Genomic DNA, 19,527 nt, shown 5'->3' with positions numbered 1-19,527 from the left:
AGAGTTGGTATTTCTCCCCTTGTCCCCCACACCACCCTCAAGGTTAGCAGTAAGTGTGAGGTTGTCCTTCTGGCCCCCATATCCCCACATGGACTCTCTCCGCAAACTTTTGGTTTTGCAGCTGGTCGGCTTGAAGGAATGTGAACTTAGGCTGAGTTGGCAGCACAGAGATTTTCAAGTGTGACATCACCTCCCAGTCGGGAAAGCTGATGAAGTCTGATCCCAGCCTGAAAGTTGTGATTTCCCCTGGCTCTCTGGAATTCTGGGTGTTCCTGGATTTGCCGGAGATATTCTGTTGCTCTCAGCAGTGTGAGTCTTGGAGCTCCATTTTCCCTTCTCACCTTACTGCCGCATGAGAATTCACAGGCCACTGGCAGGATGGGAGCCTTCTAGCCAGCCTCCGGATTGCAGGTGAGCAATTTGAAAGTCAAGTCCACCTTCAGGAGGAGGAGAGTTAATGGAAGGCTACAGGCTTTTCACTCTGCCTCCCCCGGTGAATTTTTCCATCTCCCGTTTTCGTAGTGTAATGTGGTATATGTCAAGAAATACCTTTAAACCAAGAATCCCCAATCTTTTCCTGAGGTGAAGAGACTTTGCCTTTGCCAAGAGTCATAAAATCCCAGTAATACCACACAACACTTCTGTCGCCAGATGTATGGGTTTTCCACACATCAAGCAATTCTCTGACACCAGCTGGGTGTCCTACCATTCAGTTCAGTTCTGCACTATGTACTTAGAGTTAGCATTAGATCCCACAGGTTAAGGGCTCCGTCCCACAAGACTGTTCCCACTCCAGGTGCCAATCCCAAGTCCCAGGCTGTCACCCCTACTTCTGACTATCCACTGGCTATAAATCGAAGTTACTTGACCCCCTCCTTGGGTTAAAAAATTTGCTAGGATGGCTCACAGAACTCGGGAAAATATTTACTTATGTTTACCAGTTTACTATAAAGGGTATAATAAAGATATGAGGGAATTCCCTGGTGGTCCAGTGGTTAGGACTCGGAGCTTTCACAACCGGGGGGCCTGGGTTCGATCCCTGGTGGGGGAACTAAGATCCCACAAGCCGCATGGCGTGGCACGGCAAAAAAATAAAATAAAAAAGATTTGAATGAATAGCCAGATGGAGAGATACAGGGCAAGGTCCCATAGGGTCCCGAGTGCAGGAGCTTCTGTGCCCATGGAGTTGGGACATACCACCATCCTAGCTTGGAGGTGGGTGGCAGGTAGAACCATGAAGGCAGATTATTAATGGATGGGACTAAGTCATTAAAAAGGAGTGAGAGGAACTACTATATGCCAGACAGAGGAAGCACCATCTTTGATGCAGCTATCAGTATTTCTTTATATTACAGAAAGTATAAAAATACAGCTTCAAGACACGTGCCCTAGACTCTGCTCTCAGACTGCCAACCATAAGCTCCCACTGGTTCCTTGGACTTTGCACAGGTTCTCTTATTCAACGCTTGCAATAACTATATGAACAGGTAATATTATCCCCTTTTTAAATGAAAACAAAATTGAGGCTCAGAAAGCACACAGAGCTGGGAAGTGGTAGAGCTGGGATTGGAACACAGGACTGGCGCGTGCAAAGTTCAAGTTCTTTTTTTTACCATTTTCTGCTACTTTTCTGCTGAGAATGCTAATGAGCTTCAGGGAGGAGAGGAGGGGCCCAGTGGGAGTGGCTGGTTTGAGGACGGGCCAGGCAAGGCTCCAAGGGAGAAGACAGATGTCCCCCAGGCAGAGAAAGCTGAGCCGCCTTCCCCCACGGTGTGGGCCATGGCTTTACAAGAGGATTGGGCAGTTGGACCCAATCCATGCTGACCCAGATGACAGAATCAGCCTTTTTAATTAGTTCATCTGGTTCACCTGGTGGAAGTGACAGTCACTCATAGCTCAGGAGGTGCTAATTTTCCATCCCCCGAGTAACACAACCATCCCTTTAAAGGGACTTCACTTGTAAAGTTCAGTGAGGAGACCCCTGCCCACCAGTACCACATTATAACTGCTGTGGACCCTGGGTACTCTGACTTTTATGGGCTCCTTCCTCCATAAAAAATGTTTAAATTTTATTTTATGTCTGCATTGTTATGAAGACAAATATATTAATATTATATATTAAAACATTTTCTTCAACCTAAAAATTATTTTTTTCTGCTGATTTTAAAAGAAATTAAAACACATTCATGGGCCTCCTGAAGTGTCATGTGCCCTGGGCACTGCACCTCTCATGATTTAACAGAGAAGTCGGCCCTGCTGCCCACCCCTTCACCCTCTGCTCCATCCCACCTCCGTGGCCCTGTTTGCTCAAACAAGCAAAGAGTCTGTATTTGCTGAAGGAAATTCACGGTACACTGCATTTCTTCCCGGAAGAAAGCCGAGTAATAAAAGGCAGTCGAAGGGAAAGAGACCCTGAGAAAGCCCAGGACTGGGAGTCGAGAGGCCTGGGTCTCAGTTGGGACTTTGCCACCTGACTCCTCAGTTGTCCTGTGGAGACAGGGATATGTTGTTTCAGGGGTGTGTTGAAGGTCAGAGGACCCAGAGGCAGGACCATGAGCGGGAGTGAAGTTTCAATGAAGCCAGAGCTCAGATTGATCTAGTTACTTTCTAACGGTGAAAACGGCAAGCAAAAGCCTTGACCTGAGAGATGGGAGGTCCCCATCCCGGAAGTGGCCAGCAGGGGCTCCTGCCCAGGTGCTCCCAGGGGATGGATGCACCAGATAATGCTTGTGAAAGGAGACAGAAAATTCAAGGGACCTGGAGAGTGCAGGCATTCCTGGCAAGTCTGCTGTTTGAGAGAGAAGCAGCCAGACAAGGGAAGGGGACAGTGTGACCTAGGCTCCCTGGAGAGCAGCCCTGGGCAGGGTGGCCACACTGCTGGCACAGGCAGCTTGGAGGATGTGGGGTGAGAGAGGGTGGGCACGGGGCGGAAAGGGTAGCACCGACCAGATGGCAGGAAGCTGCGAGGGACTTGAGTGACCTCTCTCCACGGCCCTCAGAATTTGTCACATCTCCCACTTCATGAAATGTTCAGTGTGGTTGGATATTTTGTAGGAAACAGCGAAGGAGCTGAGCTCTGTGACCAGTTTCGATACCAGCTGAAACCGAAACATGAGCAGATACGCAAGAGCAAAGAATCAGAAGATGCCAGAAGTGAGGTGAGGGACGGGTCAGAGTCTTGGGAAGACCTTTTAGCAACAGCAATCAGGGCCATCTGGCCAGCAGGCCCCTCTGGCACAGGGCCTCTTGCAGACCAGCTTTTTCAAAAGCCTGTGAAAACATGTGAGATGAGAAAAAAAATTAATGGATCTAAAACACAAAAAGTATACAATTGAAAGTAATACATTTTAATGAAGCATCCATAAGACATAAAATTATGTCAACTTCATTCATTTTTCAGTTTAGTGTTTATAAATTATTTACATTTGAAAAGAAAGCTACGGTTTGATTCTCTCACTCTATAAAATTTCCTGTGTGTGTGTGTGTGTGTGATGACAGCCCACAAATCATAGTCATATAGTCAGTGAATAACTGGTAGCTAAATAATTTCAAAAGCAAAATTAAGAAAACCCTTTTGATTTTTTCCACAGCAAAAAATGTTATATTTCATGTGAAATGTGGGTATATGTTAATGTGTTTGATATGATGTGGAATGTGGACTCCATAATTAAAAGGCCCTGGGGCTTGTTATGGTCTGAAACCAGCCCTGGTCATAGGCCCTGGAATTGGGGTGTAGGCCAAGTTGAACCAGATCTATGAGGAGTGAGATGGGAGCCTCAGCTGATGTCAGATAATAACTGCATCAGGTGAACTCAGAGCCTTCCAATTCAGAGTCCATCTGTACACAAGGCCTTTCAAGCCTGAAGGGCTAGTCAGATGTATAAACTTTTATTTGTATTTTTATTTTTTATCTTTTATATACAATGTGTTATGGATTTTTTAATCATTTTAAAAATTTTTTATTTTTTATATAATTTTGAAAGGTTACCCTCCATTTACAAAATATTGGCCATATTCCCCATGTTGTACAATACATCCTTGTAGCCTGTCTTAACACCCAGTAGTTTGTACCTCTCACTCCCCGATCCCTTTAATGCCCCTCCTCCGCACTGGTAACCAGTAGCTTGTTATCTGTATCTGTGAATCTGCTTCTTTTCTGTCATATTCATTCGTTTGTTGTATTTTTTAGATTCCACATGTGAGTGATATCATACAGTATTTGTCTTTCTTTGTTTGACACTGAGCATAATGCCCTCCAAGTCCATCTATGTTGCTGCACGTGGCAACATTTCATTCTTTTTTATGGCTGAGTAGTATTCCTCTGTGTGTGTGTGTGTGTGTGTGTGTGTGTGTGTGTGTGTGTATCACCTCTTCTTTATCCAGATAGATGAGCTTTTAGATATAGCGAGCGTAAAGCTCTCTGGAAGGAAGAAGCACCTTACAAGTGTAGTGAACTGTTATATTAAGTCTCCACTAGGGCTAAAGTAACTCATGGAGGAGAAAGTGATGAGCAGGTGATAAATTACTACTTGGCTGGTGGCAGGGAGCCTACACATGTCAGGAGACCTGGGTATGAGGCAAGGAGCCACTGGGGGGCCTCTGGCCTGCACTGGCTGACATGTAGCATCGCTTAGCGGTGGTAGGTGCCCTGGTGGCAGCTGGAATGTACTGTCACCCACTCAGGCACTAAAAGCCGACACTGATTGCCATCTTCCCCTTTTTTCCCCCCTTAATGATTTTACTCTGACACTTGAGAAAAGGGAGGAGAAATAAAAAGTGCTCTCCAGACTTCTCTCTCCCCCCTCATTTTTTGTCTTGGTCCTTTTCCCGGGCTCCTGTTGTGCCATTGCCCTTTCTCGTCACACCCAGCTGTGTTCTCTCCCTGCCCCAGCCCTCCGCAGCCAGGTTTCTTTGCCTGCATGTTTCTTTCAGTGAGGCCACAAAGGTGGGACCAGTAGATACCCCACTGGAAGCCTCGCAGGCTGGGTGCAGAGCTGTGAGTGGTAGAGAGGGGGGAGGCCAGCCTGAGGAGCCCCAGGGGTAACCATGGGAGAACCCAGGCCCCCCATCACCCCACCACCAGTGGTTCTGGGCAGAGGACCTCAGCCCTGAAATAGCAGTGAGGAGGCGCTGGCTGTAAGGCCCCTGGTGTTTGCTCCTCATGGCAGGTGACCTGGGGAAGGCAGTTTAATGGGTCTGTGTGTCTCTCTATCATGGGTGTCAGTGATCAGAAAGGAGCAGCCAAAGAGCAAAGGGGAGCAGTGGCCCTCCTTCCCCAAGGAGACCCCGCCCCTTCCCAGGGCTACCTCCATCACACCAGGGTCACTTCAGACCCTGAAGTCTAATCGTTTTCACAGCCATGAACTATAACATTCATCTAGTACTTCCCTGCACCCTGTGATGCCAGGAACAAGGTGGGGCAGGTGTCAGAATTATGCCCATTTTACAGGTGAGGAAACAGTTCGGGAGTGAACTGACTGGCCAGTGTTCTGGGGCTAGTAATGGATGAGCTGATCGAGATGGGAAACTCATTCTTCTGACTCCAAGCTTACAGTGTGTGGGCTTGAGCTCCGAGCCCACAGGAAGCGCCGGCTCCCACTAAGCCGCCCGTTAGGCCATGAGTGAGTATTTGGAGTAGGAGTATGCACGCAGTGAGTACATTCGATCCCAGAACCAGAATTTCTGTCTCAGGCAACCCTCAAGGCTCTTAAAATGCAGACGTCACGTACAGCCGTTGAATTTTAGAGGGGAAGATTATTTCTTTTATGGCAAAATTCATTCATTCATTTATTCATGTATTTATTCACTCAACAAGTATATATATTAAGCAATACTTCATCTCCAATAAATGCAAGCCAATTTGCCAAAAATCAGCACCCCCCTAAAACCCCATCTGCAACATAATCAACTCACTCCATTTGTCAATTTAGTCACTTTGTTAACTAATTTACTAGTTTTACCAAATTTACTCGTTTTATGAGCTTGAACAGTAATGTTTTGTTTTGTTTTTTAAAGGAGAGTTCCCTTTCCTTTGGTTTTTTTGTTTTGTTTTGTTTTGTTTTATTTTTGGCTGTGTTGGGTCTTCGTTTCTGTGCGAGGGCTTTCTCTAGTTGAACAGTAATGTTTTAACAATTAAAATATTGGCTACACAGACATAGTAGAAATTAACATTTTTTCCACATGAAATACTACTTTTCCAGGCAAAATTCCAGCCTTTAGCTATACGATAGGATTATTTTGGCTACCTCTGGTTTCTTTACGTGCTTTATTTTCAAACTTGAAACATTTAAATATTTTTCTGTCAGTTTCTTGAAATGATATAAGCTTGAACTTTATAGGGGCAGTGCAGGGAAATGGCTACGTAGGAAGGCCTGGACCTGGACCCAGCCTGCCCGGGGTGTCAGCCCAGCTCTGCCACTTAATTAGGAACAGCTTACTTGTACATATGTGATGTGAGCGCAGCCATTTTATGTACAAACACTGGGGGAAGAAAAAACACATCATGATAATAACGGGGTTATTTCTGGGTGGTGGGATCGTGAGTAACTTTACTTGCCTTCCTTATAACTTTTGTCAGTAAAAAGAATTAATCAGTGGTCAATCTAAGAAAGAAAGGGAAAATTTTATTCGAGCCAAGCTGAGGACTATAGCCCAGGAGACAGCCAACTACTCTGAGAAACTGCTCTGAAGAGGTAAGGGGAGAGGTCAGTAACGTGATTTTGGGGAAGAGGGTATGTGCAATCAAGCACACATCTCTGTAGAAGGTTGCTGCTAGTCACAAGAAACAGAAAGCTTAGTTGATGATTGTAGTACTTTTCTAAGTATGGGAAGATGCAAGAATCCAGGTCATAAAAAATTTTTCCTTAAAATATCTAACTATCTAAAGGCCTGTTCTGCCAGATTTCCCAGAGTACAGAGTGCCTCATTCCAGATCTTCACTCTGAACTCCTTTCTCGGGTGTACTGTACGTCAGCAACTGCAGTAGCTAATGACTTGATTCTTGTAGAACTAGATGGTGGGCAACATTCTTTATTTTACAATCACTTCCCTTTTGGTCTTAATTTCAACCAAGGTTTGGGAGGCATTTGGTGACCAATTTGTCCCACGGTGCTAGAAATGCTCATTCCCAGGTTAGGTGAGGATTTCATTGATAGGCCACTCAATGTGCTATTACTGGACCAAGCCCTGTGAACAGTAGCCCAAAGTCTGTTATGGTCCAGGAAATGGTTCCCTCTTGTTGCTTCTTCCCATATAGAGATACACCATTACAATCCTTGATCATATAGAACTATATATTTGGCCAATCATTTCAAGTCACCTAATCATCATTAATTTTATCTAAGGCTCAGTCACATATTTGATGATGCAAGAAATAATCTTGTAAAATAGACAAAATACAAGTAATATAGCTGGTAACATTAATAAGATCATAAGTAAGTATTTAAGCTGAGAACTTCCATTAGCTGTGGCCCAGTATCTCCCCAGGTAGTCTAACCAGTCTGTTCTGCATTAAAGGATGATATACTGACATGCTACATAAAGTTCACCAAAGATGTCTGCACATACAAGGTGAGTGGTGGGTCATCGTGACCCCTTACAGGATTGAGAAAGGAATGTTATCTTCTAAGGAGTTACATAGCTGGCACCAGAAGGAGAAAAATTGATCTTTATGGTTGAGCAGGTATTTCTGCTGTTGGGGAAGTCTGGTTAACACATAATGCAGGTGCACAATGCACACTAGAGGGGAGAGAGGAAGCCAAAGGGCAGAGAAAAAGTTTTATGTTTCAATTTTTCTTGTCTTGTCTTAAAATGTGAATTTTATTGCAACACTTTTCTATATGTTTTAAGACATCCTTTTCATGATTTTAAGTGTAACTACATAAGAGGAACTATACCAGAGGGCTTCGTATATGTTGTTTTATTTAGTCCTCACAACCAACACTCAAGATAGGTAATATTATCACCATTTTACAGAAAAAGAAACTGAGGCTCCAAAGCATTAAGTAACTTGCATGTGGTCCCACACCCCCGAGGAATCTGGCTTCCTCATCTCATGCTAATATTACTTCCTCTGGCTCAACCTGAGTCCTTCTCTGTTAAATATGTAATATCTGCATCTCAAAATATGGTGGAAGGATGGAGTGAGATGTTGATGTATGAAAGCCCACTGCAATGATACAGCCCTCTATAAAGAATAATATGAATGAGGAGCATGCATTGTATTCACTGTGCTGTCCTAAGGCTCTGTATAAATTATGTTCCTTCCATCAGCTCAATGAGCCTTCAAGGCAGGTGGCCATTATTATCCTCATTTTACAGAAAAGCATATCAAGGAACAGAGAGGGTAACATGCCAAGCTCACACAACTGTACATGATATTGATGATCTCAGTGGGAGCGTTTCCATTGTAAATGACTTCTGGGTCATCTTTCCCAATCTCCCCTTTGAGTTCCTCAGGGAGAAAGGGAAGCACCCTACTAGACATCAGACAGTCCACCTGGCTCAGCAGGAGGTAGATGAGGGGTGGGAGGCAGGTCAGAGATCAGAGGTCAGGCATTAGGATCAGCACCTTAATTGATGCCTGTTGACCTTGCTTTCCAAGGACTGTAGGGGACAACCACGAACTCCAAGGACACTGCTGCCACCTGCTGTTCACACATTTTCCAACCAAGGGCTTCTCCCCAACATCAAGATCTTCACCACTGTCTTCCCCAGACCCCTTCTGTGGCCTGGGTAAGAGAATTCCAACCTTTGCTCAATTTCAAATGCAGGAAGGGTAAGCCCTTAGCAGAAGTAGAAGGGCTCCAATAAGAGAGTGCAGAGATGCTTCTGAGCCACGCAACCTGGGGGCAAGACCTTGCTTCTTTGAATCTGTGTCTTCATCTGTAAAACAAAGACAACCATAATATCTGCTTCATACAATTGCTTTTAAGATGAAATAAGATTTTTTCCCTCTACAATCTACCTTCTTTTTTCATATATATATATATTTATTTATTTATTTATTTGGCTGCATTGGGTCTTAGTTGCAGCACGCGGGATCTTCATTGCAGCATGCGGGATCTTTCATTGCGGCCCGCAGGCTTCTCTCTAGTTGTGGTGTGTGGGCTCAGTAGTTGCGGCGCACGGGCTCTCTAGTTGTGACACACAGGATCTAGAGCACGTGGGCTTAGTTGCCCTGTGGCATATGGGATCTTAGTTCCCCAACAAGTGATTGAACCCACGTCCCTGCATTGCGGGGCGGATTCTTAACCATTGGACCACCAGGAAAGTCCCACAGTCTACCTTTTTTTTTTTCTTTTTAAAAAATTTTAAAAATTTATGTATTTATTTATTTTTGGCTGCGTTGGGTCTTCGTTGCTGCGTGCGGGCTTTCTCTAGTTGCAGCGAGCGGGGGCTACTCTTCGTTGCGGTGCACGGGCTTCTCATTGCTGAGCATGGGCTCTAGGCTCACGGGCTTCAGTAGTTGTGGCTCATGGGCTCTAGAGCGGAGGCTCTGTAGTTGTGGCGCACGGGCTTAGTTGCTCCGCGGCATGTGGGATCTTCCCGGACCAGGGCTCGAACCCATGTCCCCTACATTGGCAGGTGGATTCTTAACCACTGCGCCACCAGGGAAGCCCCCAGTCTACCTTCTTACCAGAAAAAAAGTTAGCTATGTAAAGGACAAGCCAGGATGGGGAACAATTAAGCATCCCCAAATGTCTAAAATCAACCTCTGCTTACATTAACATTTTTAACAGTTAAAAAATTTTTTACATAGTAAAGCATTTCCCTTTATATTTTGCTACTGATTTTGAAATTATCAAAATTAAGTCTCAAGTCATTTTTTGTGCATTTTATTGAGTATCTGAACCAGAATGTGAAATACTGAAAAGGAGATCTGATTTTTTTTTTTTTTTTTAGGAGAAAAAGCTTTCATAATTGAAAGTGTCTCTCCCATCTGAGACTGCCAGAGTCATTTCCAAGATTCTGGTTCACAAGTTTCACATCACTTCTTTCAGGCAAGGCATCTAGCAAATGGGCAACGTAAAACTGAGAAAACCAGAGGGGGCTTTTTCCACTCAAGTTCCCTTGGGAACTGACCCAAAGAGCAAAGCTAAGAGGCCTGGCTCCCTCTCAGCAGCTAAAAACATCACACCCGATTCTGTTTGCCTGAACATTCCTTCTGAATAGTTCTAGACGCTAGCAGTTGGATTCCAATTAGCTTTCATGTTGCCAGTCTAATAGTCCTTCTAGAATATTTGCAATTTGTATTGCTGGTTTAAAAGTTCAGCAAAACTGAAACTCTCGGGCTTCCCTGGTGGCGCAGTGGTTGAGAATCAGCCTGCCAATGCAGGGGACACGGGTTCGAGCCCTGGTCTGGGAAGATCCCACATGCCGCGGAGCAACTAAGCCCGTGAGCCACAACTACTGAGCCTGCGCGTCTAGAGCCTGTGCTCCGCAGCAAGAGAGGCTGCGATAGTGAGAGGCCCGCGCACCGCGATGAAGAGTAGCCCCCGCTTGCCGCAACTAGAGAAAGCCCTCGCACAGAAACGAAGACCCAACACAGCCAAAAATAAATAAAAATAATAAAGAAAAAAAAAAACACAACAAAACCTGAAACTCTCGATGGCTGAGTTCCAGTAAGTACCTGTAAACAATTTCAGGACTATCCACTCTACTACACATTACAGGCCTGACTGTGATGTGGGTTCCAGGGGCAGGTCTGGCTGTTCTCATCCTCTAAAAGGGAGGTTGGGTACCAACTCGCTCTCTCACCTTCTTGGTTTTTGGACAGAGTACTAAATGAAGATACTATCTGCTGCCTGGATTTGTCTTGTGAGACACGAGTGTTTCCAGAACCTGGGAGAAGCACACAATGCCCTGTTGGAGAACCTAATGGCAAGGTGGTTAAGGCAGAGTGTGGGACAGCTGAAGGCAGATGACTCAGGACCTCTGCACCCAGAGCAAGGAGGCGTCTGTGAGAGGGAGACAAGGCTTACAAAGGGCCTGATGGAGACTTTGGGAGGAAGAACTAATGGTGGACCTGGACTTAGGTCTTTGGCTTTTCAGTGATGAAGGAAGCTGAGAAAAAGACATTTCAGACTGAGCCCCCGAAACATAGAAATAAGAAGAATAACTCTTAAGATGGTATTTAGGTACAGCTCTTAAGCAGCTACTCAGTAACCACACAATAGGTGGTAAGAACAGCAGGATTTCCAGTGACTCTGGGCCGCTGTCGGGCTTCTCCACCTGGGACCTGCAGACTCACCCTCAGGCATCTGTGAGTGCTCTGTAAGTACTTCCACATTTTATCTTTTCACTTGATGCCTATTTGAAATAAGATTAATGTTTGCAGATTCTGGGTCATCTGTATAGCCACTGAGTACCGTAACACAGTTTCAGCTTCTACATGGGCACTGTGTTTAGATAGGATTGGGACCAAGTAATGCTATTTGAATTGTCAGGACTAGAGGAAAAAAGAATAGATATAGATTTAATATGTAAACAAGTAAAGACCAAAGGACATCACAAAACACTGTATGACGATCACTTACCCAGTCATTCAACCAGAAAACTGGTGGGTACGCAGAGTTATCACCCAGCCCCTGGGTTATAGGCATGCCAAATACAGAAGAACCCTGTCAAGAAAAGATATACAAAAAAGGTGTCATACAGGGATGACAGCCCGCCCAAAGATGATCTTTTTGGTTTCAGGATCTATTTACATCTTTAAAATTATCGAGAATCCCAAGGAGCTTTTGTTTGTGTGGGTTGTATCTATCAATATTTATGTATTAGAAACTAAAACTGAGAAATTTATTTACTAATTCATTTTTAAATGACAATAATAAACCCATTATATATTAACATAGCTAACATTTTTAATGAAAATATATTTTGCAAAACAAAACTTTAGTGAGAAGAGTAGCATTATTTTACATTTTTGCAAATCCATTTGACGTCTGGCTAAATAAAAGCTAAATTCTTGTGTCTGCTTATGTATTCAACCCATTTTGATATATTGTTTTGGTTTATGTTGGGATCAGGGCGGGCTGCCCCAAATTATGCCACAATGGCATATTGATTATTTTGAATTAGGAAATGGCCAGTGCAAGAGGGACACTCTTTTCTGCTTCCCTGAAAGCAGGAAATAAATCTCTCCTGTGAAAGGTGTACTCCCTGCATCACCAGACAGGGAATTGGGGGTGAGAAACCTGTATAAACAAACCTTGTTTCTTTAATTTACTACCCCAAGCCCAAATTCTGTTGAGATTCTTTACTAATTGAGCACCCAAAAGCTAAGTTTCTTTGTCCTGTCAATTCCTCACAAATATAGTGTCTCTTTGTCGAAAAAGTATAAAAGCTGCCTGCTTTGACCACCTCTTTGCTCCCATTTTATGAGACCTCTGTGCGCATGAATTAAAATTTGTTTCTTTTTCTCCTCTTAATCTGTCTTTTTTTAAAATTTTTATTTATTTATTTATTTATGGCTGCGTTGGGTCTTCGTTGCTGCTCACGGGCTTTCTCTAGTTGCGGCGAGCAGGGGCTACTCTTCATTGCGGTGCACGGGGTTCTCATTGCGGTGGCTTCTCTTGTTGCGGAGCACGGGCTCTAGGCGCGCGGGCTTCAGTAGTTGTGGCACTTGGGCTCAGTAGTTGTGTCTCGCGGGCTCTAGAGCGCAGGCTCAGTAGTTGTGGCGCACGGGCTTAGTTGCTCTGCAGTATGTGGGATCTTCCCGGACCAGGGCTCAAACCCGTGTCCCCTGCATTGGCAGGTGGATTCTTAACCACTGCACCACCAGGGAAGTCCCTCTTAATCTGTCTTGTGTCGACCTTATTATTAGTCCAGCCACAAAAATCAAGAGGGGGGCGGGGGGGGCGGAAATATCCCCCTCCCGGACATTGACACATTTGAAGAAAATGTGACCTCACACATACACGTTGTTGGAAAAAAGGAAGAGTATTTTAATAGACGTTTCAGATAACTGTGGGTGTTCTTCTTGGATATTGCACTAAAATTTGACAAATGGTAGTTTCTTAAACATCAATTGCAAGGTAGAATCTAGAACCACATTGATGAACTTTTCAAAATTTGGTTACATTAAAATTCAGGAATTCATGATGCATTTTGAATGTCTCGTGTATATTTTCCATTTTATCACACCGAATATTAAAAAGATTTATACTCAATGGTCAAGATTTAATGGAAGTAATTTTTACAGCTTCATCAAGGACATTCTTAAGTGAAACAAGCTTTTTTTTTTTTTCCCCCATGAGTGCATGGTGATGAAGAATACAGGGCCTACTAGTTCTATTTGGTGCCACTGCCTTGATTTGTGTGAAAGTGACAGCAGTTCTACCCACCATTTCTTTTGCACCATCAATACAAGTGTTAACACAGTGAAAAAGATAATGTCTTAGGATGATGATGATGATGATGATGATGATGATGATGATGATGATGATGATGATGAAGAAGAAGGAGGAGGAGGAGAAAGAAGAAGAGAAGAAGAAGAAGAAAATATTTTTGAACGCAGAACCCCTGAAAGCTTCTCCAGGATTACTGAGGGGTCTCATGGACCAGATTTAGAACCACTGAACTAGGGTAAGTACTTAATTGGAGTCATTGTTTATTAAAGTTCCCAGACTTAGAGAAATTATTTGTTAGCTTATAGATTTTTGCCTAGTAGAAATTATTTTTGCTCAGTAGAAAAGGTAACTCCAAAGGTTTTAATCTATTGCCTTATAGGACATTAACCAGTTTTGAATGTAACCCAGCAATTGTATCCTAATATTCCTTTACTAAATTACTGAGAAGTACGTAATTTCTCAAACACTTTCTACACCAGTCTTTATATCTTCCTGTTTCCCTCATTAATTGATGAATTCAGTAAAATCTTTGACACACATTCATTTTATATTTGCATGAGTCACAATTTTAACTTCTTTCAAAATTATCCTTTGGCAACCTCAAGTTTCACCATCAGCATCATTATCACGTTACTAGTGGCAAATCACTTGTTTAGCAAAACATCTTTAGATAATGTCATTCTTAATTATTTGGGGTTTGTGGTTTTGTACATTTAAAGGGAAATACCTTGTAGCCCTCTAGACTTACTAAAATTAATTTTATTTGAATGCTACTTAAATATATACTAACATGGAATTAGGTATAAACTGCTTATGCTTATAACTGTTACACAGCTGTAAAAACAAAACCTATTAAATACATACAGAGCCACAAATCCAGAATAATACATACCTGAATCTATGCCACCATGAAGAATTCCTGACCCAAGAAAGATAAGTATGAGCAGAAAATCAGCACTTGACTGTGGTTGAGACTGCTACAATATTCACGAACCCACAGACCTGAAAATACCATTGTCATCAGTGGAAAACACACATGGACACGTAGCCACCTGCTGAGAAATTTTAGGTGCCCCTACACTAGAAATTTCACCCCTCTGAGCTCCTCTGTAAAATAAGAGTATGTCTACCTATCCCACAGCATAATACAGGGATTCGCTTGGGAGGTAAAGGTGCAACTGTTTTTGCCAAAGAAGGTTAAGAAAGCATCTCACTCTTTCATTCTTCTCTCTCCCCTTTCAAGAACAGTCTTAGTCTCTAATTTTGTTCTTGGGCCTGGTCCCGGAGCCAAAGTTCTATCCTTCACTAGCGATAGACCTTAAACAAATTATTTAATCTCTCACTTCAGATTCCTCATCTGTAAACTGGAGGTGATAATAACCTCTACCTCATAAGCTTATTGAGTGGATTATTGAGAATAATGCACGTAAAGCACCTGACATATAGAAAAAACACAATAGATGATCATTATTGTTAACGCAATGCTCAGCACCTAAGAGCTAAATAAATGTTGGTTATCATTATTCAGATGTAAGGTGATAGGTAAGGGGATAGTCCCTCCTAAAATGATATTTTAAGAAGGAGGACAAGAAAGAAAACACAACATTTCGTGAATGCACACCTGTGCCAGGCACTTTGCACACATGTAATTTCATCTTCACAAATCCCTGTGATTCAGATATTAGTATCCAGAGCAGAACAAGGGTGAGGGGAGTGAGGCACCTAGGGTCCAAAATTAAGGAGGCCCCTCAAAAAAATTTAAGGAAGCGCTCCCACTCAGGGTTGTACTGAGGAAAATGAGGGTCAAACAGGGTAGCTTGGTAACAGAGTGGTGAGCAACAGAGATGAGATTTACCCTCTGTTCTGCAAACTGAAGCCAAAGTGGATGCCCTGAAGTGGACGGACCACGGGGCTTCCTTGCTACAGGTTCTCACCCTTCACCCCATCCTGATGGTGCAGATCTCTGAGAAACTGCCCAGCTCGTTCTAGAAAATTCCTAACTGTGATTGACCTAACTGTGACTCAAGTCCCTGACGATCTAAAATGTTCTAACTTTCCTTCACAGGAGGGCCCTGCTGACATAGCTACACTTTAAGCTTCTAGAAAGTATTAGATTAAGGGCCTCTTAAGATTTTTTTCTCAGTGAGCCCAGATTCTAACAACTTCTAACAACTTGATAAGAAAAGCCTCTTAGGCCAAAGCTGGGAAGTTCTGATCTCTCCTGAGAGAAGCTAACCCTTTGACCTCACACAGTGGAGTATGCTTCTGGAGGCCATTGCTGTCACTGGGATGAGCCTTCAGGCCTGCACTTGGGATTGTTTTCCAGCATCCTCTTTACTTCGAGTGTAAAATGGCTCTGGGGATAAGAAAAGCTCCCCCGTTAGTGTTTCCCTTTCCTTAAGATGGAAAGATTGGCCGGGATTCAACAGAGCGTTGAATCCAAGGTAGAAGCCAGATTCTTAGAATTTGGGGAGCTTTCTCTGGGAATCCCTGAGGCATTTGTGTGAATAACCAACCTAAGGGCAGGAAAAACCTTTGAAAGGAACAATTAAAGTCTGTTTGGATAAGCTTTCCTGGAGCCTGAGGGTAAAAGGTCCCCCTCCCTCCTCCCTACCTCAGGAAAGGAGACTGAGCAGAGAAATGATTTATTGGGAAGGAATGTGCAAATAAAAAGATGACACTTGTGTTCTTTTCAAGATTTAGTGATTTCTCTAGAAACATGTTATAGACTGACTTGTGTCCCCCCAAATTTCTAAAGTGAAGCTCTAATCCCTAATGTGACTATATTTGGAGATAGAACCCATTAGGAGATAATTAAGGTTACCTGAGGTCATAAGGGTGGGGCCCTGATACTATAGGATTGGTATAGTTATAAGAGAAACATGAGGTCCACTGTGTGATCTAGCCAAGAAGAGGGTCTCACCTGAACCCGACCTTGCTGGCACCGTGATCTCAGACTTCCAACTTCCAAAACTGTGAGTAGATAAATTTCTATTGTTTAAGTCACTCAGTCTACAGTATGTTGTCATGGCACCCAGAATTGACTTAATACAAAACACTTGGGGGTAATATACCCACAATTTATTCAGTGGCTCCCAATGACTCATCTTATTTATACTAGTCTCACTAAATTTGCATCTGTGTCTCTTTAATCCTCACCATCCAAGTAAGTGGGTAATAATTTTTGCTCTTTTAACAGCTGAAATTAGAATAATGGACTCTTTGGATGATGAAATCAAAAGCAGTAAAATCCAGAGCTGGGTGGTCTTATACGGAGCACTTAACCTTTCTGGGCATTAATTTCTCCAAGTGTAAAATGGGGAACACATTAGTTCCTACTTCATAGATTGCCTATGAGGATCTAAGTAGCTGCCCACAATCCCTGGTGGGAGGTGTAGGCACTGACCAAGCAGGTCGTTGACAGGGAATAGGGACTGGGTTCCAACAGAAAACACAGGTGAGTGACTTGTTGGGGGGAAGAATGTGCTGGACAGGTAGAACAGATGACAGAACAGAACTGAAGTGGCCATAGCTTGCCTTATAGGATCAGGTAAGGTACAAATGGAGTGAGTTGGGTGACTCACCTATCATGCGGCAATGATTGAGATCATTACCAAAGACATTTGTTTGTTGAAACCCTCATCTCCCACACCTCTACCTCCATGATGCAAAGGGCAGGTTGAGAATCACAGATGTTAATAATGAAGTAGGGGTTTGATGACGGTCAGGGCTCAGGTGTACATAGATCTCAACTATGAGATTTTGGAGTTAGATGTGCGTTGGATGCAATCGTTATTAAGCATTCATTTGTTTTCCTCATTCCTTCCCCTTTCGTAATGTGTAATTGAATGTAATGGCCCAGTTCGGAGTTCACTGGCCATGCTTCCTGCTTGGGAGCCTTCAGGGATTGTCCCGGGATACACACTTCTCTCCTCACTGCCCCTCTGCTGAGCTGGGAGGCCAGGTCTCTGACCCTTGAGTAGTAGAATCTGACAGGATGTTCCAAAAGAGCCCACTCACTTTAACAAGTGACTTTAATTAGGAACATCCAAGTGGTGCCACCAGGATACTTAGGACCAGAGACTCAAGTTTGAAATCTTAGAAATTCTGTCCCAGTGAAGCAACCAAATGCCTTGTTATAGAAAAGCATATTGAGAAAAATATGTTCATGCAGATTCTCATTAGACCAGAGAATCTGTTGTAACTGAGAAGAGAAAAGGGCAAGGATTCAGAGACCTGCCCAATAAAGACATCTAAGCTGAAACAATGAGCCAGAGATTGTTTTGGACTCCGTTGCTTTTGCACCCCAGGGTTATTTGGTTTGAATGACTGCCAAACCCTAAAGTTCAAAAGACAGTCACAAGTGGGGAAGGAGGCCAACATTCTTGGGGTTGAATTCCCAGAATTCTCTCATTTACTGTAAGTCTCTCAGTCTAAGGTCAGCCCACTCTGGCTGGTGGTTTGGTTTCAGAGACAGCCTCTCCCCCTACTACGAAGCCTGTTAGAGGGATTCTGATGGTAAAATCGTCAACCATGTTGTCCTCCCAAGGACCTGAACTTGGGTAGGTCATCTTCTTCCAGAAGCCACCACTGTGGTCATTTCTGGGGTTCATAAGGATGGGCAACCCTCTCACACTGAATGCAGCTGTTCTCATTAGGCCTGTCGTAAAATACACAAGAGCGAGCATTTCGGTCTTTTTAAAAGTGTTTGATTGCAATTAAATGTAAACACGAATTCAGTTAATAGGAGTTTATGTAAGCCTCTAAGCTTGGTTTCATCACTGAAATCTTCCACTCTTTTGCCGCCCCTGTTAAACATTCACCATGCCCTGATGGGTTTTACCTCCAAGGAACCAGCCCCTTCTCTCCTGCACTGCCACCACGCTAGCCAAGTCACCTTCATGTCTCGCCTCTGTTACCCTGAGAGCCTCCTCACTGCTCTCTCTGCTCCAGTTCTGCCCTCCCCTCCCCACAAAATCTCCATTCTCCATGCTCTAACCAGAACGATGGTTTCAGCACCCCAGCCTGACTGTGTCACCCTCCCCTTGCTAAAAACCTTTTGCTCTTATTAGGCTAAAACTCAAAACCCTTCCCTTGGCCCCTGCCTGCCTCTGCCTCATCTTGACCCTTCTCCCGGTCCATCCCTCTCTGCCTGCAGCTGCATTAACCTCCCGGCTTCCCCCAACCTTAGCGCTCCACTCACCCAATGATCACAGTTCAAATGGCATTTCCTAGGGAAGTTTCCCATGAGACCCCCCTGTCTTGGGCAGGTCTCTTTAAGTTTTCATTAACCATGTTTCTTAAGAGTAATTACCTCCATTTTAAATTACATATTCATGAGTGTGATTATTTGATTAAGATCCATCTTCCCTACTGGTCTCTAGGCTCCGTGAGAGGAGGGGCACAACTGCTCACTATCGTATCCCGGGACCCTTAACCCAGTGCCTGGCACATAAACAGGTTCTCATGGAACATTCTTTGGATGAATTTCAGAGAGGTAGACACTGAGTGGAAAATACATACAACTATGAATCAGAGTTGTTGTTTTTTAAAAAGGTCAGTACATTTGAAGGTAAAGTAAATTATTCTCAAAACTTCAAGACAGGGTTACTCATAAAAATCAACACATAATGGATGAGATTATCTGTGCACAGAATCCAGGGAAAAAAGAAATCCTAACAGCTTGTCAAAACCACAGAGGAAGGGCAGAGAGGATTTTGGAGTCTGGAGTATATGGTCAAGTCAGAGAGATAGGGAGAGAGGGCAGGGAGCAGTGAGGCCCTGGGCATACCTGGGTTAAACGCTGGCTCTGGAGACTGGTTGGTAACATGGTCTGTCAGACCACGTTAATGGGTACAATTAATGGGGACCCAGGGTGAGACAGGTGCCATCAAGCAACCGTAAAAAATGATTTGTAGACGGGCCCAGTCGGGGAGTTGGGAGCCAGCGAAATCTGTAAGTAGAGATCAGTAACCGACCATCAGCGTGTGGTCTACCTGATGAAAGTGCATGGCATCTATGAGAAGGGAGGCCTGAGTACCAGAAGTTCCCACTCCCTGTTTTTTGGATGGAGGAGTGGTGCCCAGCTGGCTCACGGTTGACTGATGACTCTGACCGTGGAGACCATCCACACCACGAGGCTTTGTCTCAGGTTCCCCAAACAGCCCCTGATCAT

At 43.8% G+C, this 19,527-nt stretch overlaps 2 long non-coding RNA genes across 2 annotated transcripts; both read left to right on the top strand.

Annotated features, from left to right (window-relative positions):
• The first annotated feature begins 353 nt into the window (after nt 1-353).
• On the top strand, nt 354-5,651 carry LOC133085135 (uncharacterized). The gene is made up of 4 exons (XR_009699530.1): nt 354-411; nt 1,356-1,487; nt 3,055-3,158; nt 5,450-5,651. It is a non-coding gene; the product is annotated as an uncharacterized LOC133085135 (long non-coding RNA).
• A 5,102-nt stretch (nt 5,652-10,753) lies between these two features.
• Nucleotides 10,754-15,602, top strand: LOC133085136 (uncharacterized). The gene is made up of 3 exons (XR_009699531.1): nt 10,754-11,274; nt 13,260-13,587; nt 15,418-15,602. It is a non-coding gene; the product is annotated as an uncharacterized LOC133085136 (long non-coding RNA).
• The last annotated feature ends 3,925 nt before the right edge of the window (nt 15,603-19,527 follow it).

The sequence above is a fragment of the Eubalaena glacialis genome, chromosome 2 (genome assembly GCF_028564815.1).
Source record: "Eubalaena glacialis isolate mEubGla1 chromosome 2, mEubGla1.1.hap2.+ XY, whole genome shotgun sequence".
NCBI lineage: Eukaryota > Metazoa > Chordata > Mammalia > Artiodactyla > Balaenidae > Eubalaena > Eubalaena glacialis.
The sequence above is the reverse complement of the archived record's forward strand: the minus strand, read 5'-3'. Positions and strand labels throughout refer to the sequence as shown.